This window comes from Panthera pardus, unplaced genomic scaffold (assembly GCF_024362965.1).
Source record: "Panthera pardus isolate Hobbes unplaced genomic scaffold, ASM2436296v1 HiC_scaffold_16, whole genome shotgun sequence".
Lineage (NCBI taxonomy): Eukaryota > Metazoa > Chordata > Mammalia > Carnivora > Felidae > Panthera > Panthera pardus.
The window spans coordinates 46,198,829-46,226,730 of NW_026526721.1; the positions used below are offsets into that span (position 1 = coordinate 46,198,829).

At 37.2% G+C, this 27,902-nt stretch overlaps 1 long non-coding RNA gene across 1 annotated transcript; it reads right to left on the reverse strand.

The window, feature by feature from the left end:
- Positions 1-502: 502 nt before the first annotated feature.
- Positions 503-4,123, reverse strand: LOC109266300 (uncharacterized). The gene is made up of 3 exons (XR_008422441.1): positions 3,755-4,123; positions 1,454-1,562; positions 503-1,000 (listed from the first exon to the last, which is right to left on the reverse strand). It is a non-coding gene; the product is annotated as an uncharacterized LOC109266300 (long non-coding RNA).
- Positions 4,124-27,902: the final 23,779 nt, after the last annotated feature.

Consider the following 27,902-nt stretch of genomic DNA (forward strand, 5'->3'; position numbering starts at 1 on the left):
GATTTTCAAATTTTCTGTCTGCTTCATTTTCTCATCTGTTTATTCTTTTTTCTTTTTGGTAGATTTCAATTACATACATGTTAAATATTTCACCATTCCCATAGATCTTGTATGTTTCCTCTTTTTTGTGTGTGTATTTTCCATTTTCTTTTGTCTCTGTGCTTTGTAGTAGATATTTTCTCCCAGTCTGTGTTCCAATTTACTAATGCTCTCTTTTAATTATACCTAATCTGCTTCAATCAATTTATAGATTTTAGTTCAATTTATAGATTCTATAAATTTATAGAATTTATATTTGAAGAATTTTAATATTTTCCTGTTTTGTGCTGAAATTTTATCCAATACTTGGATTTCCAGTGAGTATGTTTCTATAATATGGTTTTCTCTTATTTTTCTGTCATATGGCCTCATCTCCTGATAAACATAGTAATTGTTTATTTGCAGCCACACAAGACAATACAAGTGATAAATTATACAGATATTTTAAGACTCTAGACAATACCATCTTCCAGAGAGAATATATTTTTGTTTGGCAGTTGGATAAGAGACAGATTAATTTTCATTCCATCAAAGATTTAGTTGATTTAATTCCAGCTTCATTATTTTTGAGGTAATGTCTGTCCCTTCTGGAGTTACAAGCTAGAACTGGAGTGTTTGCCTGGGCCTCTCCTCCTTGGTCCTTAAGTCCATTTTTTTCTTATCAACACTGTAAGACTGTTGGAAACTCTGCTCAGCATCTCAGCCTCTTGCTTTCTGCTTACACATAGACAAATGTCTACAGAGCTAAATTGGGCTCACTTCTCTGTACTTTCATTCTGTCTTAGCCTAAGTTCCCTAGAAAAAAATGGGAGGTATAACTCTGAGACACCAAAGTAAAGGGAAAAGAAAGTTGGGCAAAAAAGAAGGAAGGGCAAATACAAACTAGTGCAATATCGCAGATGACCACAGCTTCACAAAGAGACGCAGCTCACTGCTTGGATGCAGCCTGTCTTGGAATAGTCTGTTGGAGAAAGGAAGAGGAATTTATTCAGGGGCTTCCTCCACTGAATGACTTCTTTCATTGGTCAAAATTTACCCCACAAGGCATTAACTTCTCTGCATTCCCAAGTTTTTCAACTGCCCTCTTCAGACCTACTGTGGAAACAAAATTCTATAGCCTGCAGCATGTTGCTTCATCCAATTCCTGAACTAGTGACAGAAATCAGATACTTGCTGGGTACAGTGGGGCCTCCTGCCATAGCTGCAGCAGCTCAGACCACATCAAGCACAAAGGTTTCCATGCTGGAGATTAGCCTCACCTGGGCAGAGGCTGAGGCAGTCTGTGGATCTATGGATGAAGTGGTGGTGACCTTAGATCCACAGTAAGTTGGAGGACCTGGAAGACAGGCCCTAGAAGATTTGGGAAGGTTCCTCAGTTTGTCCAATGCACTTTCTCCCAGGAATCGTGACCTACCTTGTGGCTTCAGAATTCCCCATTGCCTTCAGATTTATGGCTTTATGTGTTGTCCGGCATGTCACATTCTCAAGGGAAGGTTTGGTCTGTAACCAGCTACTCTGTGTTACTGGAAAAGAAAAGAAAACAAAACAAAACACTATCTCTTCAAGATCTTATTATAGTGATATAAAATGTTTACCCCAAATATAGTTAAATAAATTAGTTGACACGAGACTTACAGTAAAATTAGTGGGACACCAAGATGTCAGGTCCTCACTTGTAGATATAAATCACCTCTCACTTATAAATTGACTTCTCTGACAAGTTCAGTCAATATTTTCAATGTCAAACTGCCCTTGATTTTCTCAGATTAATCCACTGACTGTATCACTCATCTAATGGAAATTTCCATCTTGACTTAAGCACTAATCATGGGTGGGGCCATAAAAGAAGGGCACAAAATTTGCCAGTTACATCATTCCCAAAGCAGAAGGTTCACAATTGGTTTAATCCTGATTACTTCAAGAATTCTCTCTCCTTCCTCTTTCCAGCTATAAACCTACCTCTGGTCTAACCTAGTCTGTGAGTCAACTCCTTGTGACCTATTGTAAGAATTTCAGAATCTCCCTACCTGTTGTTCTGCAACATTGCTGACCTAGGTGAACCCTGAAGTTTTAGGCCAAAATAATAGTTCTTAGTGAAACCTCCTTATGGAAGCTTACTACTCTATCAGTTCTGTATTTTTATGTAAGATGAAACACAAAGCATCAATGGAAGAAACTCTATTAGGAGTTCTAAAGAAGAGACCTATCTTCCACTTGCTATCTTCTCAGAACATCTGTGATGCCTCTCTTATAAAAATCACCTTTTAGAGAATGGTAATAGGTGCATGCTGATTGATAAAGATCATGGAGATCCAGAGATGCCTCACTAGCTTTCTCCAAGATAACAATAAGTTCCCACAGAGATTGTAGAGTAGTAACCTTTCTTTACTTCCTCCCAATCTGTCATTTGTCACCACCATACGTCATCCTTGCCACTGTAATTTGAATATGTGTGGTGACTGGGAAATGTTGACTTTTCCAAAGGGAAGAAGACCTTTCATCAGTAAAGGGAATATGCATCACTGTGCTTCCCTGCTAGAACCTAATCTACAGTCCCTACCTCAACATCAAGAAATACTTTATCACAAAATATTTATCACAAAATACTTTATCACAATCTCATTTATATGATATGTATGTCTACAAAACATATATGCATGTGTGAAGATATATACTAAAATGGTAACTGACTATATCAGGATCATGAAATTATAGGAGCAATCTACTTTCTATGCACTTATTAATATTGTCATAATTTTATATAGTGGGCATACAGTTTTATTCTAAAAATATTTAATTAAAAAAACCTGTTAGGAGCTCCCGGGTGGCTCAGTCGGTTAAGCATCTCACTATGGATTTTGGTTCAGGTCATGATCTCACGCTTGTGAGATCCAGCCCCACCTTGGACTCCATGCTGGGCAAGGAGCCTGCTTAGGATTCTCTCTTTCTCTCTCTCTCTCACTCTCTCTCTCTCTCTCTCCCCCTGTCCCTCTCCTGCTCAGACGCATGCTCTCTCTCTCTCTCTCTCTCTCTCTCTAAAAAAAAAAGAATAAAAGAAATTTAAAATTAAAAAATTAAATGTTTAAAGAAATACAAAATAAAAACTGTCAGATGGTGGGCTCTTCTAGGTACAATATTTGTGTTGTGCCCTTCTGGGTGATTAAATCAGTTAATAAACATGAAATGCACAGAACAGAACTTGGTACATAGTCTGCTCTAAATAAATGTTAGTTATTGTGTTTACTACATAGGAAATTAAATTCATCTTTTTCGCAAAGTGCAAATTTTAAATATCTATATTTGGGGTCTTAAAGAGAACATACAGATCTACCAAGGAACCAAAAGATCTACTAAGGAGGTATGCCTCTTTTTTTTTTTTTTTAAAGTGAAGTATGATTGAGACAGAGAAAAAAGATCTATGATAACCATTAGGCAGAGGAATAGAAGAGACTGAAAGTCAGCAACTCTGTGAGTGCCACCACTACTTAGCTATGGTTACAATCTGCACAGAAAAGAATGAAAAAAATATAAATATCTAGAGAAGAAGATTCTGAGAAAAGGAAGAGTGGAAGAATGGAAAGATGGCAGAAATGGAAAGGACAGGAAAAAGTTGGAAAGGATGTAAAATTAATTGGAGGAAAGAGAAAAGGAGAAGATAAAATGAAAGTGACTAATGGGAGAGTGGCATTTACAAAGATCAATCAATGTTACTTACATTTGCCAGGTGTTCTGCTAAGTGTTTTATAAGGAATGTCTCATTTAATTATTAGAACAGTCTTCAGAAATTGGTATTTGATTGTCCCTATTTAACACATGAGAAAACTAAGGTTTTCAGGGTGTGAGTAATTTTTCCCCAGATCGTGTGTTGATAAGATTATGTCCAAAAAGCCCAGTCGTCTTGGAGCCTCACTTTGGTCTGATTTGTCCTTTTAGGGATATGACATCAGATCTTCCTGGAGTATCAAATAAAAAGCCAAAATATCTTCCCCTTGTTTGATGTCCTCTATATTGTCATTATTTCCTATCAATCTGTGAAAGCAAGGAGGTTTAATAAGGTTGAGAACAACTTAATATGAAGAGAAATGCTGAGCCCTAACATTAATACCATGTCCATATTTTCTAAACTAAAAATGAAATCATTAACTTTAAGACACTATATTTGCAAATGTATTATATATAAAATTTTACTAAGGTATAAAGAGAAAAATCACAAAACACTTTTTTTTTGAAAAGCACCAAATTAAATAAATCTGTTTGGCCCCAGAATTTTAATACTGTGACTATAATACCTGGCATCTGTGTCATCCCTCATTTAATAAGAAAATGTTTCACAAAAAAAAAAAAAAAAAAAAAAAAGCTAAATGGGAAAAGTAGCTACTGTGAAGTTTTTACTTTTTGTAATATTTAGCTAAAAGAGTTCTCGGTCGGTAGTCACAGAGTATGGGTCATTAGGTTCCTGCTCGGTCAACTGTGCAATCTTTGCCCCAGCCCCTAACTTCTCTGAGCCTTAGTTTTCTGGTCTATAAAATGAAGGCTTAGGTAATATGTTTGCAAAAATCCCTATAACTGTATAGCATATAAAAAAATAAGGCAGGGAATTCTCCTGTGATAAGAATTAGGTCACAGGAACTTTAAAATAAATATTTTAAGGTTTCTAATAACACTTTGCTGGAAAAAAAAAATCACATGTTAAATCATGATTGTTGACTTTTACTTGGTACCATAAATGATAAGAGACATAGTAATGGTAGGTGATTATACTGAACAAAAGAAACAAGATAGGGGTGCCTGACTGGCTCAGTTGGTAGAGCATGTGACTCTTGATCTCAGGTTCATGTGTTGAAGCCCCACACTGGGTGTAGAGCTTTCATAAAAAAAAAAAAAAAATAGCCATCCATAAATGCCAAGTTGGTGAATGCTATTCATCTTTATTATTTTGTAATATTTTGTATAATATATGCGAGAGCCAACAATTTGGTCAAAATGGAAATAATCAAAAGAGACTTTCATGCATTCTTTTGATCTGCATGGTAGCAATTACTGGGGTGACATTTAAAGTATTTTGAGGAGTCAGGAGGGTGTGAAGGAAAGAGAGGAAATGGTTGGTTATTCAAGAGCTCTTAGAAACCATCCTTCAGTTAAGGTCAAATAACACCAATATATTACTATGTGAACATCCAATAACTTGCTACCTAAGATACTTTTTCCTAATTTAAAGATTTAGAAATCTGGAAAAGTGAAAAAGTTGAGAAAAAAATTTTAGTTAAAAATTTAAATAGCTATATTTTCAAATCAGTTAGTGAATATTCATCTTCAAGTAACAGAACACACTGCTGAAAGACGCTTAAAAAATAGGGTTTTGTTACTTTACAACCAAAAACTCTGGAGGAAAATATTTCCAGATTTGCTAGAGCAACTCCACAATTTCATCAGGTGGCAGGACTCTGTCTGCCATACCTGCTATATTGACTTGATAACCATCATGCTTACAAGATGGCACTCCCATACTAGGTACCATGTGTAAATATGACAATATTTGGGGCCCCCAAATGGGCTCCCATGTGTTGCTTTTTGTTAGAGAGGAAAACCCTTTCTCAGAAAATCCTTTCTTATATTTTCCGCTGCCCAGAACTGGTGTCCCTGCCACAGGTGCATGCAACAGGTCTAACGAAGCAGTACCTGCTATTTCCATTTCATAAAAGCCATGCTTTGCCAACATGGAAAAGGGGGGACACAGCCAACGCACACACTTTTACATTTTGGTCTATGTCCTTCCAAATATTTCTTCTTTGCAGAATTTTTATCTGTACTGTTTAAATCATACCATGTGTCAGGTTTGGTGGCCGACCTTTATACTTTATATTTTACCATAAGCATTTGTCCCACAGTAATATAGTCTTTGGAAATTTTATTTTACATGATGACATAATATTCCATGCAAAGAAATATTCATAATTTATTTAATTTGTCATAAGCAGTATTTCTTTCATTTACAGAATACTTACTGGGTATTACCCACTATATACCAGAGGCTTTACATAAGTGCCTCTAATCTTTACAACATTCCTGCAATGTAGCTATTATCATTCCAAATTTGCAAATGAGGACGCCTCTTACCAGCAGCTTACTGATATTCCTGCTGGTAAACTGCAGAAAAGGGAACTTGAGGTCAGGCCCAAACCAGCCAACACAATGATATTTATTCAACATTGTTGGCGGGAGAGAAAAGAAATTGAAGTCCAAATGAATGGGCCAATTCATAAATATAAATTAGGTAAGTTTACTATCGAGCAAAACCAAACAAACCAAACTAAACCAAACAAAAACCTGAATTCATGCTGGCAGCCAGCAAGTGGCTACAAAGCTATAATGGATATTAGGCTCTATTAATACGGACTTGAAGTTACAATTCGTTGTCCTACTTTTCATAAACCATCAGTAGTTATTCAGTTTGCATCAGTAGTTCCATCAAGTGAACTCTGACATCCTGTTTTTCATAATTCTTGAGCCAGCTTATTCTCATTTTGTTCTTCGTGATTCTTTATCAGTACTTCCTACAGTTGCCCCTGACAGTGTAACCAGCATATACAATTAGTCACATTCTTCAACATTCCTCGGTAAGGTTAGATTAAGTTCAGTTCCTCAAAGCACCAGCAATAAAAAGCTCCTGATTCAACTCCCATATGGCAAAATAATCCCTTTAGCCAAAAGAACATTCTATAAACCTTATAAACTACACACATGGTATTTACTACAAATATGCTTTTGTCCATATCCTCAAACAAGTGACCATTAGTCTTTGTGTTCTGAAGATATTAAGAAAGCCATATAGTATCTATAGGTGTCAGCAGTTAAATTGAATACATGAATAAAAACAAACAAACACAATAATAGGGGGGAGTAAAGCAAGGAAAGAAGGAATAAAAAAAATGAATATATAGGGCAGGAGAAGGGAAAAATGGACAGAGCTATAATGACTGTCAATTCTGCTGTGATAGGATAAATGCTAGGGCAGACTGAAAAAGAGCACAGAGCAAATGTTTCTGGCCAGCCGAAAGGACTAGCAGAGACTAAGCCAAACTCAACTGCTGTCACTGATGGAATCCCGACGGGTTACCTTCTCTGAGGACATACCCTCCTCCCATCCTCTTCCAGAGACTGGGCTCTTGATTACAACAAACTCCCTCCCAGTTCCAGGCGTTTTGGGCCTAGCCTTCTTTGTTTTCGTAACCAGGACACGCCCCAAAGTGTTTTCCCAAACACCACCTCTTTTCAATGACACGTCTTCACATCTTACTTCCACGCTCCCCCTGCCCTTCCTGCCTAATGATGTGGGTGGTTCCAGGAGAACAGTGACTGAAACAGGTTTCCTCTGGACTTGACACAGCAGAGCCAGATAGGAAACGATGCTGGCAGCTTTCCCTGTGAGGCCAAACACTTACTAAAACATGTTGACCGAATGGCAGATGGGAAATCAGTCCTTTAGAGAGCAGGGAACACTCAGAGCCTCCCTGCTTCACCCTCTGCCCCAGTTATCAGGGCTGCTCTAGGGCCAATAAACCAGAAAGTTCCCAGTCTGTCTGGCCAGACCAAGATAATTTGTGAGAGTAGGCTTCATTGTGGTTCTTTGCCCCACCCTGATACAAGCCTCTGGAAAGAGAAGGGAATTCATAAATTTGTTTCAGTTTAATCTTAGTGACTAACCAAGAATAAAATGTTGTCCCTACCTTTTCTCCATTCTAGATTACTAAAATTCCCACTGGTACCTTATTAATAATCCAGTGCCACAAGTCTGGGTTTTATTTGAGACCAGAGAAAAATGGTGAGTAAACAAAGGTGTGAAAAATAAATCTTATTGGGATATACTATATGTATATATTAAGATTATATTATATAATCATATATAATATGTATCATATAACATTGTATATATATATCATAATATATATAATCATACACTATATACTTTTATATATGAAAAATAGATCTTATTGGAATATATTATGAGTACATTTTATAATTATGTATTATATAAGATTCATAAGTAAATTTCACAAGTTTATAAAAAGAAAAAGAATAGACCGGATAAATACAGATCTGGTTTTCATTCGAAGCACAGTAACATAGGACCAGTTGGCTAACTTTTCAAGCATCACTCAAATTGTTCATCACTAAAATGAAGGTGATGATATCTACTTCAGAGGGATGTTAAGAATTATGAGAGAGGATGTTTATGGAGTGTAAGGCATAGAATGATTGAAATATTAGTTCCCTTTCCTCTCTCTTTAACCCATCAGCCCAAGAGAACACAGATTTTTTTTTTAAGTTTTTCAATCAATCACCAAATGCACTGAAGTATTAAAACATTATGACTTTCAAAGAACTTCCAATCTAGGTAGGGATATAATCTTAAATCACAATAAGGGAACAATAGAAGTTCACAATTTAATCAAGTAATCAATTGTGTAACATGTGGTTCTAATTACTGAACAGTAATTGTCAAGAAAAAATAAAATGAAAATGGACTAAAGTTTTCTTTCATGTAGCCCTTCCCTCTTCTAGCATCTTGTACACATTCTGTGGAGTAACAAATAAGTCTGAGTTAAAGTTAATTATATAAAAATATTAATTTTTATTTTTCTATATAAAAATAGACTGACAGATATACTTGATGACACTTTTAGGGGCACATCAGACAAAGTTCTATTAATCCTCTGAGGATTTGCCCAAAATCTCTTCCAAAAACAGAAAAAATCCTCTTAAGAGTCCATGTTAAAATTAACCTCTCCTTCTGACCCTCTTATAATCTGCTTTACTGCCACTTTGTGCCTATCATGATGATTATAAAATAAAAACATTTTATATAGGTAAATTCTCCCATGCTTATTTGTATTCAATAAAAGAATCCATCAAAAATGGATGAAATAAGTAAGAATCCCCAAGCTCCCTCCTACTCCCTTTCACCAAAAAAGCAGATAGTCTACCAAATACCAAAAATTATATATAAAAACATGCAAATCCCCCTTTGGAACTGTTCCTGGGATCAAAATTCCGTGGGGAAAAATATACATCTTTTAGACTTTTCATCATCGTCTTTTACCTTTAAAGCAATCGATAAAAAACATTTGCATTTGTAAAAGGACTTTAATATGATTCATGCATCATCTTTCTTCTTGGCCTTCTAGTACAAACCCAGGGTGTTATTTACCATGTCTATAGAATCGACTCTTCCATATATCTCTGGCCAATTCTTTTGCCACACAAAGATGCTCTTGCTCTCAAGAATCAGACAAAGTAATAAGTGTGGGAGAAAGACAAAAAGTATTATCTGGACAAGAACCAAATAAACGCAGTCAAAATTAAAGAAAAGAATAAAGTAACTCGCATGTACTCTGCCTACTATGTGCCAGACACTGTTCAAAACATCTTATAATTAACTCATTTAATTCTCCTAACAGTCCTATGGAGTAAATATAAATGTCCCCATCTTAAAGCCTGAGGGCAAGGCAAACAAAAATCAAATTAATTGAGATCTTCCAGCTAAAGGATACGTTTCTTCATATAAATACCTATCCACTTATTTACCTATCTGAGACTAAGAAGTAGGACAAACAAAAAATTGAAGAGGAGATGCTTTTAGAGTCCTTTTATGAAGCCTCCATTACCCTGACACCAAAACCAGACAATGACACAACACAAAAAAGAAGTATCAGGTTAATATCCCTAATGAACATAAATGCAACAACTCCCAAGAAAATATTAGCTAATCAAAATCATTAATACATTAAAGGGATCATACAGCATAATCAACTGGAATTTACTCCAAGGATACAAGGATGGGTCTGCATATGCAAATCAATCAATGAGATAACACATTAACTAAATGAAGGATGAACATCATATGATCATTTCAATAGATGCAGAAAAAGCATTTGACAAAATTCAACATCCATTTATGATAAAAACTCTCAACAAGATGGGTATAAAGGGAACATACCTCAGTCCGATAAAGGCAAGGGCCGCCTGGGTGGCTCAGTCGGTTAAGCGTCCGACTTCAGCTCAGGTCATGATCTCATGGTTCATGGTTTCGAGCCCTGCCTCAGGCTCTGTGCTGACAGCTCAGAGCCTGGAGCCTGATTTGGATTCTGTGTCTCCCTCTCTCTCTGCCCACCCCCCCCACCACCACCACTTGTACTCTCTCTCTCAAAATAAATAAACATTAAAAAATTAATTAAAATATACGATAAAGGCAATATATGACAAACCCATACCAAACATCATACTCAACAGTGAAAAGTTGAAAGCTTTTCCTGTAAGATCAGGAACAACACAGGGATGCCCACTGTCTCCATTTTTATTCAACATAGCACAGGCATACCTCAGAGATATTGCAGGTTTGGTTCCAGACCACCACAATAAAATCAATATCACAAAAAAGTGATTCAAATAAATTTTTTGGTTTCCCAGTGCATATGAAATTTACATTTACACCATAATCTATTAAGTGTGCATTAGCATTATGGCTAATAAAACAACATAATACCCAAATTAAAAAATGATGTAGGGGTACCTGGATGGCTCACTTGGTTAAGCGTCTGACTTTGGCTCAGGTCATGATCTCATGGTTCATGAGTTCGATTCCTACTTCAGGCTCCACAGCTGGTAACATGGAACTTGCTTGGGATTCTTTCTCTCTCCCACTTTCTCTGACTCTCCCCCGCTCACACTATCTCTCTCTCTCAAAATAAATAAATAAACTTAAAAAAATACTTTATTGCTAAAAAATGCTAGCCATCATCTGAGTTTTCAGTGAACCATAATCACTGATCACAGATCACCATAGCAAATGTAATATTAATAATGAAAAGTTTGAAATACTGTGAGAATTACCAAAATGTGACACAGAGACATGAAGTGAGCAAATACTGATGGAAAAATGGCTCTCATAGACCTGTTAAACATAGGGTTGCCACAAACATTCAATTTGTATAAAACAGAATATCTGCAAGATGCAATAAAGTGAAACACAATAAAAACAAGATGTGCCTATAGTTGAAATCCTAGCCACCGCAATTGGGTGAGGAAAAAAAAAAGCATCCAAATTGGAAAGGGAGAGTAAAACTGTCTCTATTTGCAGATGACAAGAGGCTATCTCTGGAAAACTCTGAAGACTATCGAAAAGCTATTAGAACTGATCAGTGAATTCAAGTAAAATTGTAGAATATAAAATCAATCTACAGAAATCTGCATTTCTATACACTAATAATAAACTATCAGAAAGAGATATTAAAAGGAAAACAATCTCAAGGGACACCTGGGTGGCTCAGTTGGTTAAGCGTCCAACTTCATGATCTCGCTGTTTGTGGGTTCCAGCCTCTTGTCAGGCTCTGTCCTGACAGCTCAGAGCCTGGAACCGGCTTCTGATTCTGTGTCTCCCTCTCTCTCTCTCTGCCCTTCCCCTGCTCGCACTTTGTCTATGTCTTTCTCTCTCAAAAATAAATAAATATTAAAAAAAAAATTTAAAGAGGAAAACAATCTCATTTACAATTACTATCAAAAAATAAAATAACTAGAAATAAATTTAACTGAGGAGTTGAAAGACCTGTACACTGAAGACTATAAGACACTGATAGAAGAAATCGAAGAAGGCACAAATAAATGGAAAGATATTCTGTGCTCATGAATTGGAAGAATTAACATTGTTAAAATGTCCATACTACCCCCCCAAAATCTACAGTTTTGATGCAATGCCTATTAAATTTCAGTGGTATTTTTTTCAGAACTAGAAAAAATAATTCTAACATTTGTATGGAACCACAAAAGACTGAATAGCTACAGCACTCTTGAGTAATAAGAATAAACCTGGAGGTATCACAATCTCGGGTTTCAAAGTATACTACCAAGCCATAGTAATAAAAAATAGTATGGTGTTGGCATAAAAACAGATGCATAGATCAATGGAATAAAATAGAGAACCCAGAAATAAACCCACACGTATAAGGACAATTAGTTTATGACAGAGGCAAGAATATACAATGGGGAAAGGACCATCTCTTCATTAAATGGTGTTAGGAAAACTGGAGAACCACATGCAAAAGAATGAAACTAGACCACTATTTTACACCATACACAAAAATTAACTCAAAAATGGATTAAAGATTTGGATGCAAGACTTGAAGCCATAAGATTCCTAGCAGAAAACATAGGTGGTAAATAAACTGCTTGACATTGGTCTTGGCAATATTTTTTGGATCTGACTCCACAGGCAAGGGAAACAAAAGCAAAAATAAACAAATAGAGCTACATCAAACTAAAAAGCTTCTGTACAGTGAAGGAAACTATCAACAAAATGAAAAAGCAATCTACCGAATGGGAGAAGATATTTGCAAATTATATATCCAATAAGGGATTAATATCCAAACTATATAAAAAACTCATACAAGTCAACAATAAAAAGTCCTTCCCCACAAAAAAAAATCCCCAAATACTCTAAAATATAGGCAGAAGATCTGAATAGTCATTTTTCTAAAGAAGACATATAGATGTAGGGGTGCCTGGTGGTTCAGTTGGTTAAGTGTCCGGTTCTTGGTTTTGGTTCAGGTCATGATCTCACGGTTTGTGAGTTCAAGCCCCATGTTGGGCTCCATGCTGCCAGTGCAGAGCCTGCTTGCGATTCTCTCTCTCCCTTTCTCTCAGCCCCTCCCCTGCTCATGCTCTCTATCTCCAAATAAATAAGTAAACAAATGAAAAGAAGACATACAGATACCTAACGGGCACATTGAAAAGATGTTCAATATCACTAAGTATCAGGGAAATGAAATCAAAACCACAATGAGATATCACCTCATACCTGTTAGAATGACTGTTATCAAACAGACAAGCAATAACAAGTGTTGGCAAGGATGTGGAGAAAAGGGAACCCTTATACACTGTTGGTGGGAATGTAAATTGGTGCAATCCACTATGGAAAACAATATGGAGGTTCCTCAAAAAATTAAAAATAAAACTACCATAGCTACCCACTTTTCAGTATTCCACTTTTGGGAATTTAGTTGAAGAATGTGAAAACACTAACTCAAAAAGACACATGCACCCCTATGTTCATCACAGCATTATTTGTAACAGCCAAGATATGGAAATATGGAAACAAACTGAGTGTCCATTCATGAATAGATAAAGAACATGTGATCTATCTATATTTGATTAAAGACATATAAACGTGTGTGTGTGTGTGTGTGTGTATACACACTACTCAGCCATAAAAAAAAAAAAAAAAGGAAAATTTGCCATTTTCAGCAATGTGGATGGACCTACAGGGTATTATGCTAAATGAAATAAGTCAGATGGAGAAAGAATAATACCATATATTCACTTACATATGGAATCTAAAATACAAAACAAACAAAACTTATGGAGAACAGATTGGTAGTTACCAGAGGGGCAGGGGGTTGGGAAGTGGGTGGAACAGGTGTTGGGACTCAACTGTATGGTGATGGATGGTAATGGTAGTGATCACTTTGTGGTGTATACAGATTATAACGATGTACACCTGAAACTTACATAATGCTATATACCACTTTTACCTCAATTAAAAAAAAAAAAGTAGGTCCACATTCTACGTAAACCAGAGCTGGGAATAGGGCAGACTAGGCAAAACATGCAGATATCTTTGCTTTTCAGATGGAGGATGACAGACTATGCCTACAAAATTATGTGCAAATGATTTAATTAGAGTGGTGGGATTTCCACAGAATGTTGTGAGTAACCCTGGTGATGAGAAATTATCTAAAGCACTTCGGCAAATACTTTCCAGAAGGGAAACCAGACAATCCATGGAGATGCAGGTAGAAAATACTAGAATATATTCATTCTCTTTCTATGTAGTTTTAATTTAAAATAAAATACAAAATTAAATATTCACATTGACACTTGCCCTTGTGATTATCTACTAGTCATTTGCCATATACAGTATGAAAGAGAGCCTAAGGGATGAGTGGAGGGTAGACAATTTGACTGACATTGGCATCCTTCCTGATTGGTTTGCCACACATGGCAGACCGTGCCTAGTTAAGTGGATTTACATATTCTAGCTCTATTTTCAACCTAACTAACTCTCACAAAATGAATAGGTGCTTAAAAAAATGTATTCTGGCAACGAACTGAAGGCACTAATAGTGCACAAACGAACAACCAGAAAACCGCAGAGCCTCACTCCTATTCCTACCACAGGCTCTTGTCGGACATATTACAAATCAGCAGGAATATTATTGAAATATCAATTTATTTACTTTTTAGAGTTTATTTGTGTTTATTTTTTAAAAACTTCTTAATTGTTTCACTTATATTGTTTTTTTTAAATTCCAGTGTAGTTAACATACAGTGTTATATGACTTATTGGTGTACATTATAGTGATACAACAATTCTTTAAAAAAATTTTTTTAATTTTTATTTATTTTGAGAGAGAGCAAGTCGGGGAGGGGCAAAGTGAGAGGGAGACAGAGAATCAGAATTCCAAGCAGCCTCTGCACTGTCAGTGCAGAGCCCAAGGGGGTGCTCAAACTTATGAACGATGAGATCATGACAGCCAAAATCAAGAGTCAGAGGCTTAACTGATTGAGCCATCCAGGCGCCCAGCGAATCAACAATTCTATACATTACTCATTGCTCACCATGGTAAGTGTACTCTTTAATCTCCATCACCTGTATCATGCACCTCCTTCCATCTACCTCCCTCTGGTAACATCAGTTTGTTCTTTATAGTTAGAGTCTTTCTTGGTTTGTCTCTTTTTTTTCCCCTTTGTTCATTTGTTTCTTAAATTCCACATATGAATGAGATCATATGGCATTTCTCTTTCTCTGACAAACTTACTTCACTTAAAATTATACTCTTTAGCTCCATCCATGTTGTTGCAAATGGCAAGATTTCATTTTTATGGCTGAATAATATTCCATTATATATATTATATATATATTATGTATTCATCTATCCATGGACCCTTGGGCTGCTTCCATAATTTTGCTATTATAAATAATGCTGCAATAAACAATTTATACGCATTATTATGATGTATGGTTAATATAAAAAACAAAACACTACCATTGTAAAAATATTTAATTTTTATTTCATTTTATTGCAAGATTGAAAAAATGGCCACAAATTCTATTCATCCCTTTGCAATGTGACTATGGCAGCTACTCATAAGAAGAGGTAAAGTTTATTCTTCTGTGCCTTGAATCTGGACATGACCATGTGGACAAAGAGATAGTGGGAAAAATTACACAAGCAAAGGCTTCAAAAGTAGTTGTACACCGGGGCTTGTTCCCTTGCTGCTCTTAGGGACCCTCCAGCTACTGGCACATAAATGAGCCTGTGGTAGCCTGCTGGATGATGATATGTGGCCCAGTATCCAGATGAAAGCCAGCTAACCCACCAGATATGTGAGGCCACTGACTGCCAGCTGAACAGGAAAGCATAATTAAGGATACCTGAGAGCAACAGAAGAATGAGTCCAAAATGTCAACCCACAGGATCAAGAGCTAATAAACAAATAAATAAATAAATAAATATAAATAAATAAATATTGTTTTAAGCAACTAAGATTTGAAGTGGCTAGTTCCACAGTAAAAACTGATATAGAAATTAGTACCTAAAAGTGGGTTATTGTTGTAAAAAAAAAAGACCCAAACACCTAAAACATGTGGCCTTGGGTCCCTAAATTGGGCAGAGACTGAAAAAAAAAATTAAGAATCCACTAGCAAAAATGAGGAAAAGTGTGAGTAAACTATTAGTGGTTGCTGAAAAAAAAAGGCGAGGAAATTGCTATAGCTGGCCAGAAAAAAAATGGCAACATGTATCATGTAGTTAAAAGCAATTGGCAAAGGGTTGCTCGTAGTAACTTAGAAGATTAAATAGATATTTTTTTTCCTAATGAATTTAGAGACCTTGCAAGATGACTTCCTGGCAAAATGTTGAAAGTGTTGATTGGTTTTATTTAGCTGCCTAGAAAGAAAGAAAAGAGCTAAGGAAAGAATCTGGAGGGAATTTACAGAAAATAAAACTGCTTCTCATCTCTAATCCCTTTAGCTAGTAAAAATCTTTCAAGTGAAGGCAGTCTGAGACTGAAGATCATATCAAGATGTGGCTATTAAAACTTTATTAAGATATTTCAAAGAATTAAGGTGGTATCTAGTAGACCCACTCAACTTAAAAAAAGGAGCTGAGTCTAAGGATTGTAAGAATGTTATCCCACAACAGACACATCCACAAAATTCTATCTCAAAAAAGTTGTGGGTGTGGCTTTTCTTGAACCAACTACTCTCAAGTCAGATTCATAGCAAAACCACAAACTTTTGAGAATTGTATTGGTGAAAGGACCGCACACTTGGGATGAAAATTTGAGATTGCTCAGATTACAAAATAGCCTCAGGAACCTTTGCTTTTTACCAGTAGGAAGCAATAAGAGAAAGCTATTTGGCTGTAAACATGGATTTTTCCTTATAGAAAAGGAACAATGTCCCAGAAGATAGAGTCAAAAACTCAGAAAGTAGGAGCTAAGAGCCTAAGAGAACAATGGAGCAGGGAGATAAAACTAGACCTAATCAAGAAATATTTCTTGCCCCTAGAATGGGGAGACTTGGCAACAGATGTCCAGTTGGATTTCAGAATCATTATGGACCAGTGGCTGCTATGTATTTCACATCCTTCCCCTTTTTGATGTCAGTGTCTACTGTAATGATCCTGTCTCTGCTTTGTCTTTGTATATTATTGGGTATATTGGGGACAGATAATGGATTAATTAGTCTTTTTTAGTTTATAGTAGAGGAGCCCATCTGAGGATTCTCACCTGATCTGCTTTAGATCACAAGACCGATAAAAGCATGACCATAATTAGATGAGATTTTGGGAGTCCAACATGCGGAAGGAATGATCATTATTGTGTCCAGAGGATAGACCGTGCCAGGTTGCAAGGTGGCTATAATCCTTGATTGCTTCTTTCATCAAGATATGTCTATTTCTGCCTTGAATCTAAACTGGTCTTTGACTTATTTCACCATTAGTATGCACCAAAAGTGACGTCATACCAATTCCAGGCCTAGGACATCTTTGCTCTCTCTGTTCGTGTCAGCCACTACAATGATGAGAGGTATGTCGCCCAGTCACCCTTGTCCCTCCAGCCAACAGCCAAAAGAGGCAGAAGCAGAGCTGCTTGAGTTTTTAGCCGCTCAGAGACACCTGAGTGAGCTAAAAATGAGCCTGTTGAGAAAAGCATCCAATTGATCCCAGCTCAAAATTTTGACCTAAGAATTATGAAATAAACAAATGGTTGCTATTTCAAGCACACAAATTAGAGTCAGAAGAGGTTGTCATGTAGCCGTAAATAAATGATACAGACACCCAAATGCCACACAACAATTTATTATTATCCCATCCTTTCTCCTCTTTTCTTTAATTCTCTCTCTGCCATAAATCAAGCGTCCATATAGCAGTGGGTCTGTTTGGGACACTGTAGTCTGTTCCAGTAGTCTATCTGCCTGTGTCTGCATCAGTTCAACTCTATGTTATTCAATGTAGCTTGACATCTGATGACGCAAGTCTCCCTCAACACATCCTTTTCTTCTTCTGGAGAGTATTGGCTATTCTTGGCCTTTTGTTCAACTCTGTACATTTTGAATGAGTTTATCAAGAACAATAGGGGGAAAAAAAGACACTCTTATGGGATTTTTCTTTGAAATTTATATTAAATCTATAGGTAAATTGGGAAGAATTGACATATTTTTAATATTGACCCTTCCTATCCATAAACAGCTCTTCATTATTTAAGTGTTCTTTGGTCTCTTTTAATATATGTTTATAATTTCCTACAGAAATATTAGTTATATTTCTTTAGATTTATTCATAAGTCTTTTATATTTTTGTTAATAGAAAATAATATAAGAATATAAATTAGACTTATAAATAATCTTAATCATATTTAGATAGTTTTAATAAATAAATATAAATCAGATTTTTAAAAAATTTCCTGGGGCTCCTGGGTGGCCCAGTCAGTTAAGCGGCTGACTTCAGCTCAGGTCATGATCTCATGGTCCATGAGTTCAAGCCCTGCATCAGACTCTGTGCTGACAGCTCAGAGCCTGAAGTCTGCTTCAGATTCTGTGTCTCCCTCTCTCTCTGCCCCTCCCCTGCTCTCACTCTCTCTTTCTCTCTGAAAAATAAACATTAAAAATTTTTTAAAAATTAAAAATAAAAATTTGACTGCATCAAAGTGCAAATGACTTATTAATTGTAATGATTTTTGTGTATTTGAATATTTTTTATTTAGACAATAATCTAGACAAGATAGCTCTCTCTCTACCCCTTATGCTTGGATGAGTTCAAAGCAACAGCTGCAAATACAAGAAGAAACAGAGAGAAGAAAAAGAAACAAAGCCAAAAATGCCCCCTTCTTCCACTAAGATTGCAAGTTTGAAGCAGACTGAGAGGGGAAAGGAATAGCTACTTGGATAAGAGTTTGTAGTTTTAATCTTACACTTGCAGGAATGGGGGTAAAATATTATTAGATCAGACCAAACTTTTATTTCCTAAGAGCAACTGCATGATCTCTGGTACAGTGGGACATTTGTTTATCTTAAATGTCCCAATGAATGAAAATAATTTAAGCTTCATGAAAAAAAATTATAACATATTTAATGGTTCTCTGAGATGGCAAGGAAACTAAGATACTCACAAACTCAACATCAATATAAAAGCAGGAAGTGGAAAACAGTATGGAGGGTCCTCAAAAAATTAAAATAGAATGACCAAATGATCCAGTAGTTCCTCTACTGGGTATTTACCCAAAGAATACAAAAACACTAATTCAGAAATATATATGCACCTGTATGTTTATTGCAGCATTATTTACAATAGTAAAATTTTAGAAACAACCCAAGTGTCTATCCATTGATAGAGGAATGGATAAAGAAGAGCTGGTATAGGGGCACCTGGGTGGCTCAGTCGGTTGGGCATCTGACTTCAGCTCAGGTCATGATCTCACAGCTTGTGAGTCTGAGCCCCGCATCGGGCTCTGTGCTGATGGCTCAGAGCCTGGAGCCTGCTTCAGATTCTGTGTCTCCTCTCTCTGCCCCTCCTCCACTCATGCTCTGTCTCTGTCTCTCTCTCTCTCTCAAAAATAAATAAACGTTAAAAAAAACTTAAAAAGAAGAGGTGGCATATATGTGTATGTATATATGTATACATATACATTGGACTATTATTCACTCATAAAAAAGAATGAAATCTTGCCATTTGCAACAACATGGATGGATCTAGAGAGTATAATTCTAAGTGAAATAGGCCAGTCAGAGGGGCACCTGGGTGGCTCAGCCAGTTAAGCATCCAACCCTGGCTCAGGTCATGATCTCACAGTTTGTGAGTTCGAGCCCCATGTCAGGTTCTATGCTGACAGCTTGGAGCCTGGAGCCTGCTTCAGATTCTGTGTCTCCCCCTCTCTCTGCCCCTCCCATGCTCATGCTGTCTCTCTCTGTTTCTCAATAATAAATAAACGTTAAAAAAAAAATAGTTCAGAGACAAATACTGTAAGATTTCATTCACGTGGAATTTAAGAAACAAAACAAAGAAGAGACCAACCAAAAAACAGACTCTGAACTATAGAGAACAAACTGGTGGTTAGCAGAGGGGAGGTGGAAGGGGGGGTGGGTAAAATAGGTGAAGGAGATTAAGAATACACTTATCATGATGAGCACTGAGTAATGTATACAATTGTTGAATCACTATATTGTATACCTGTACCTAATATGGGACTGTGTGTTAACTACACATGAATTAAAATTTAAAAATAAATAAATAAAATGGGAAACCTAAGAGGTAAGCAAGAGCCAAAGCCAACATTTGCCCGAGGGCATCTCAAGTTCCCTGGTGGCTCTGAGTTTCTGATTTCATGACCACCCAATTCTGGTGACAGAAGATAAGGCTCAGAGACCACCAAAGATGAGAGTCTAGTAGGACTACCCCTTCCATACCTGGAACCTTGGTAAGCAAAAAATGCCCCCCCGCAAAGATGTCCTCATCTTAATTCCCTGAACCTGTATGTTGTTACATGGCAATGGGGGATTAAGATTGCAGATGGAATGAGAGTTGCCAATCAGCCAAGTGTAAATTAAGTGGATTATTTTGGAATATCTAGTGGATATAATGTAATCACAATGGCCTTTTAAATGTGGAATAAGGAAGAGGGTCAGAGTCACAGAAAGATTTGAAGATTCTATGGTGTTAACTTTGAAGATGGAGGAAAAGACCAGAAGCCAAGGAATATATGCAGCCTCTAAATGCTGGAAAAGGCAAGAAAGTGGATTCTCCCATTCAGCCTCTAGAAGCAATGCCACCCTGCTGACACTTTGATTTTAGCCCAGCGAAACTCATTTTAGACCTCTCACATCCAGAACTAATAAGACAATACATCTGTGCTGTCTTTAGCCACAAAGTCCATGATAATTTGTCACAACAGCAATAGAACAGTAATACAGATCCCCAAAGGGGTAATATACTTCCAGAACATTTTCAATACAGGATTGTTAGGGAAGGCTATGGCTATAGAGATAATATAATAATTTCTATAATAAATGTTAAATGAATGTTAAAATGAAACACACAAGCACACTCAACCCACTCAGGAGTTCAACAGAAGCTCTTGCTTATTGAATTGGATTTAATGAAATAAAAGGATTTCTGCCCCTGCAAAGGCAGGGCAAGGTTCATTAACAATTACATTTACTGGTAAAGGAAGAGCTGAGTCACTATGAGCCTGAAACACGAAAATGATTTAAGTCTGCATGAACTCTGCAGAATTCAAATACCATAAATAGAAATAAATGCCCTTGTCTGCAATCGGTTCCTTCCTTGTCTTTCATATGGTTTTATCTTTTGCCCCAAATGGATTTTTGTAAGTGAAGTAAATAATTCAAACTTCATGATATTCAAAACATGAATCATGAGGGTTATTTAGGAAACATTTTACATGTAGGAAATGCAACAGACCCTTAGGTTCACAGAGTAAGAACCCACTAATCCTTCTGTCTCTTGTTCTAAAGTGTTACTGCTTCCCTGTGTGAGGGGTGTTCTCATCTTCTTTTAACTCGATGGGCATTTGATATTACAGCAGTGATCTTATAATTTTATATTTTCCTTTCAGAGCTTATGTCTTGTGTTTGAGAACACTTTTGCTAACGAAATTATTTTGTGGTGGTGATGTAGTGACCTCAGAACATTTGAGGCAAAGACAAATTAGTTGGCCAAATGGTAACTAGGTTTAAAAGGACTGAATGTTGGGGAGAAAGGAGTTGAAGATAAGGGTGTAATCAGGAGAACATAACATTGGCTTTACCCAGTGATATGAAACAGCAAATTGTATTCCCTTCTAATGCCCGTACCCTTAACCCCTTCCCCTTGCTATGTACTCAGGAACTAGTACTGAGCACTGGCAGCCTTATATCCTCCCCACAGCTACTCAGGGTAGAATCTGTATATCTATATTTTCCATACGGACATCCCATCAAAACTCAGCTGTTATGATTTTCTCATTCCTCTGCTTCCACTTTTAGCTATTCTTATTAGGTAGTAGCTCATAAAGTAATACATATGTGATATTACATGTAAATGATTCTGGTATTGTTCTTTCTCCCTAGAAGCCAATAATGACTCAGACTGCTCTGTTTCTTTCCTCCAGTACCCATCTATCCCCCCAGGGAGTGTCTCCTCCATCACTGCCAAGTCAGTTCCTGGAATTGGTTTTGAAAGGTGGCAATGAAGGGAGAACCTGAGAGGTGAGAGGAGGAAGGAGAGAGGTTAAGTTAATCCTCAAAATAAAGAAATAGAATTTTGGAAATGTAGGAGGAAGGAAAGGTGCTGGGGTAGTGTAGGTATAAGATAATCAGGGACAAGGGGGAAAAGGTAAGAAAGATGCTGGAGGTGGGAATGTGTTAAAGAAGCAACTTCAATGCATTTATAAAAGCACAAAATTTAGATTGTAATCCTGTTTTTATAACTAATAGATATTTGGTCTGGGCTTGTATGAGTAAGACGTTATACACAGACTGGACCATAGGGATCAGAGGTTAAAAGGGTTGGACATGAGCTCATTCTGGTTTGCCCAGGATTTCTCCAATTTTAGCACTAAAATGTTCACATCCTGGAAACTTCTTCACTCTTTGTCAAACTGGGATATTTGGTTACTCTAAGTCATTAGTGACCAATAATGGCTTCACATGTTCTGTTTCCTGAGAGAATAGTAAACTGGTTTTTCCCGAGAGTAGTTGCTGAAGATGAAGAGACAACTATGATGACACTTACCAAGAAAAGGGTAAGGAAGAAGGAAGAAAGGGAGGGGAAAAAGAAAGAAAGCTGAAAGGAAGTGTGTGCATGCATGTGTGTGTAAGAGAGTGTGTGTATGTGTGAGAATGTGTTTGTGAGAGAGAATGTGAGAGAAAGAGAATGTGGGTGAGAGATTGTGTGTTAAAGAGAATGTGTGTGTGTGTATGAGAGAGAGAATGTGTTGTGTGTGTGAGAGAAAGAGAATGTAGGTGAGAGACAGTGTGTTAAAGAGAATGTGTGTGTGTGTGTGTAGAGAGAGAATGTGTGTGTATGAGAGAATGTGCGTGTGAGAGAGAGAATGTGTGTGAGAGAGGTAGTGTGTGAGAGAGCTGGTGTATGTGAAAGAGGCGTGTGTGTGAGTGTGCATGTGAGAGAGAATGTGTGTGAGAGAAAATGTGTGTGTGTGTGTGTGTGTGTGTGCGCGCATGCGTGTGTGTTTATAAGGGAGGACCTGAAGCAATCTCGACCTAATGCAGCAGTTTGCAGCCAGGGGTGATTCCATCCTCCAGGGTTTATCTGGCAATGTCTGGAGATGGTTTTGGTTGCATCGTTGGCATCTACTATGAGTAGTGGATGGAATCTAGTGAGTAGATGGCGAACATGCCGCTAAACAACCTGCAATGAATTGGACAACCCTCCACAACAAAGAATTCTCCAGCCTCACATGTCAATAGTGATCAGAAAAACATAGAGGAGGAGGGTTGGGGATGCAGCTTTCCTGTCTGGTTTTCCAGTGTCTAAAATGGTAGTGCTAGTATATAAATAGAGTGCTACAAGAATATGAGCAAAAAGCAGGAAACAGGTGTCAATGTCTTTTATTCAGATGCCCAGGTTTAGGATAAAATGCTTGACTGTGAAAATAACAATGCTTTTCTCCAAGGTTTTCTGATGTTATGAAAAGGGGGAGTATCCCACTTTGCTCAGAATCTATAAAACGTAATGTCAAATTGGAATTAAATCGGTAATTAGGAGAGGTGAAGTTGATCTTATGAGTGTTAGAACCAGCTCATTCATTCCCTCAACAAGCATAATATTCTTTCACACCAGGATTCTTGAAGAAACTGGAGACCCAAGGATGAATATGATACAACTAGGAGACAAAAAATATATATAATTATTTAAGATGAGCATCATGCCATGGGAACACAAGAAAAGGGGCTTCTGCTGGAAGAAAATATCTCAGAAGGGGTAAAATTTCACGTGGGCCTTGAAAAATAAGTAGTAAATAGGAGTAAATAATCCACCAGAGAAGGCAAGAAAAGGACAGTCCAGACCAAGGCAATGGCAAGTGCAAATCATGGGGCTTTAAAGAGTTATGTAGTAGGTCTTTGAACACTCACCTTTGAAGCAAGTAGACTTGTGGAAAAAAGAAAGAAGAGACTGGCTATCTGAAGTTAAGGAAAAGACTACAAGGATATCTACAACCCATTCTCTCAAGTCAAACAGCATATACATTGTCCCCACACCCATGATTATTCTCTCCTCTCAGGATCAGCCCACATGTCCCTCCCTCTTTGTTCAAAACCTCTTCTTCAAGGTCCCTCTATACACCCCTCAGGCCAAAGAGATGCTTTTGTCCCTGCACTATGCACAGTTTATACCATTTAATACTCATTTACCCCTTTGTTGTAGTGACTGCATTTCCTTAGTATAAATCTTATAATTGCCCATCTATGTCATGAACTTTTAAACATTTTTTTTAAGTTTATTTATTTTGAGAGAGACAGAGAGCATATGAGCAGGGGAGGGGCAGAGAGAGAGAGGGAGAGAGAGAATCCCAAGCAGGCTCTGCGCTGTCAGCGTAGGGCCCTAAGCAGGGCTCGAACTCACGTACCATGAGATCATGACCTGAGAGAGTCGGATATTCAACCAACTGAGCCACCCAGGTGTCCCAACATCGTGAACTTTTTAAAGAGATGAACCAAATCCATATGGCTTGGTTCTCCCAAGGATTAGATTACCACAGTCCTTGGCAATCATATATACAGAATAAATGTTGGTGAAATAATATTATTAAAATAAAATACTATTGGATGTGAACAAAACTGAAAAGGAAACTTAAGTATGAAACATTTAATTTAGTGCTCTGCTAAAGGTTATTTTTCAGGGGAGAAAGAAAGCATTCTTCTAAACTTATGATTAGTAAATATTATGTATTTCATACATGGCACATCTTGGTCACTCAATAAATATTTTTCTAATAAATAAAACATCAAATAAGACGTTCAAAATTGAGTTGATGTTACTGGTTAAATTTCTTCTAATGGGTCATGTTGCTTTTTACATCAGCATTCTATCCCTGTGCTTCTGCTTTCAATGCATAAAAGAAATAATCAATTGCCCTAATACACTCTCACATGCCCCCAAAAGTATGACTATGTTTGTACAGAGCTCCATTCTTTTGAGATAGGCAGATGGAGTTCACACTGGCTGACACAGTACCGCATTCAATGGAAGCTTTGTAGTGGGCAGAGGTGGGTGGGGTGTGAGAGTCAGTCCTCTTTGAGAAAAACGAGCCAATATATTGGACTTAACTTGGGCTTTTTGGTCCTGGCTAAGCCTTCAATAGGTTTAACCAGAATTATAAATAGACAAGAGTTTTAGAATCATGAAAACTTCAAGCTAGAAGGAAGCTCACAATATCATTTTGTCTAATCCCCTGACTCCTGGACATAATGTTGCATCATTCTTGCTTTATTTATTTACATATTTATTTACTGATGAAGCACTTAGAGTTCAAATTACTTTCCCAGAGTCACTTGCAAAAAATGAGCTTTACTAGCAGTCCCTGGGTGGCTCAGTAGGTTAAGGATCTGACTCTTGATCTCGGCTCACGTTGTAGTTTTAGGGTCATGAGTTCAGGCCCTGAGTTGGGCCCTGCATTGGACTCTGTGCTGGTCGTGAAGCCTATTTAAGAAAAAAAACCAAAAAATGAAAGTGAGCTTTACTAAAGAATATGAAAATTTCCCAACTAGCCACTCTATTTGAAGTTAAGACTGATACATTATTTACACTTTTAATACTTACCATATTAGAAAACTGAGAAAAAGTTTAAATATTTGCATTTATTTATTTACTCATTTAAAACAACAAAAATAAGCCCGCTGCATGTTATCATAATGTAAAACTACGAAAAATAATTATCCTTTCCAAAAGAAACAAACAAAAGGCCATCATACAAGCAACATTGTTTTATATATTTGCAAATCTCTTTAATATTTAGCTTAACAGGCATCTAGATTCTCATCTTTCCATGCATTCAATCTATTGCTGTATATTGTTTTGGTTGAAATAAATGAAGAAACTCCAGCCTCATACAGATGAGTAATTGAAAATGAAAGAGGCATTTTAATATGCTTTTCAGATAATTGAGGATATTATTCTCTACTACTACACCAAAACTTGATATTGTCAAACTCTGAGAGGAGAGTTCACTTTTCTAAGCGTCAGGGCTGTTGTGAGAATTACATCAGATGATGTTTTAAAGAGCTTAGGACAGGGGCGCCTGGGTGGCTCAGTCGGTTAAGTGGCCGACTTCGGCTCAGGTCATGATCTCGCGGGTCTGTGAGTTCGAGCCCCACGTTGGGCTCTGTGCTGACAGCTCAGAGCCTGGAGCCTGTTTCAGATTCTGTGTCTCCCTCTCTCTGATCCTCCCCTGTTCATGCTCTGCCTCTCCCTGTCTCAAAAATAAATAAAACGTTAAAAAAAATTAAAAAAAAAAAAGAGCTTAGGACATATGTCTGCTACATATGTATGTGTGTCTGGTTGTGTATATATATATATCATATGGCTTATAAGGTAGAGCTTAATTAAATCATTCCCACAAAGGAATTTCTATCATCTCATATATATTTGGAGCTAACTGGAACTTATAAAGGGAGGTGGTTTCTTGTGCATCTACAAATAACACACACACACATACAAACATATATACATATATACATGTATGTATATATGTATATATGTTTACACACACACATACATATAAGGGGTTACTGAAATACAAGATGGGGACAAAAAGACCCCAAAATATGCATTACAACACATATGGATTCATTTGATCATTTTAGGTTCCATATTGTACCTATTCTTTATTTTTCTTTCCTGGTCCAGAATTCTTGTTCAGACTTGCTTGTTCTTTTATGAGTTATTTTATATACATATAAAAGAACCAAGCTGCAAAATACAGGGAATGCTCTCTTTTCAGAATCAGCCCTTAAGCACTGGTTAAATGCCAAAACTTAAATGTTCTTAGCATTAATATGGAAGTGCATGTTATATATATACATATGTATATATATATGCACTTATATATATTTATAAATAAATATATGTATAAAGTTTATATATATATATATATAAAGACACACACAGACATCCCAGTTATAAAAGGTGGTCTCTTTGCTTTGAACTGAGATACGTTGGTTAAAACACTTTGGTTGTTAAACTTTACCTGCTTTCACAATACAAAGATTATCTGGGCCTCCAGTGGGTAGGATGATCAGATAACTGGTCACAGGCCAAAACTGGATGGCTAGGGAATGACTGTTTATTGTAGCTACTGGCTCAGAGAACAGTGCCTGGCGTGTAACTATAAGAGCAAAGGCATCTTGTTCCAGGAGCCAGCTAGTACGGAGCACGGCAGGAATTTGGAGTCAGGCCTGGCTGACCCCAAAGCCATGACCCTTTTACTCTTACTCCACTGTCTCTGGAAAGCGGGAGGCAGTATGTGAGTGCTGCCTTCTTACATGTCATCCTGCCCCCATTCTTTATCTTACAAATTATAGAATCTGAAACCTATTCGTTCCCCTTCACACTACAATAATGAGCACTGAATTTGCTGCTTGACCACAACTACAGAAGAGAGGTAGGGCTAAAAAGAAATCCTCCTCCAAAAGGAATTGCCATCATCTCCTATACATTTGGAACTAACTGGAGCTTAGAAAGGCAGGTGTCTTCTCGTACATCTACAAATAAACTTGGCCCTGGTAAACAATTTTCTGAAAGTGATTCTTCTGGTGTCCATTCCACAGTGAGTGGTTTTGTTTGGTCCAGTGTTGGTTTCTGGGTAGTTAGTTTAGGATGGGATGAACGGTTTTATAGTTAAGGGGGTTGGGGGTGGACACCACTGCCTTCCTCTCTCCTCAGGCCCATCAGACCAGTGGGAAGGGGTGAGCTCGCTGGTTGCTGGCAGCACTTTTCAGTCTGTATGGACTGTAGAAGGGGCTTTGGGTCAATCCATGATTCCCCAGTCCTGACCTCCCCTCTGCCAAACTCTGCCCAACTAACTCATTAACTTTCCCAGGGGTTTTCCTTTTTTTTTTTTTTTCCATTTGATTTACCCAAGGGCTAGGCTTGCTCTTAGGGTGGGAAAGACTTTAAACAATTTGCATTTGAAAAGAGGAAGTGGAAAGAAGAAAAGAAAAACCAGGAGAGGCAAAGCCAGCTGTTTCCTACGAAGCTTTGACAGCTGCACAGCTGTTCACTGTCCTTTTG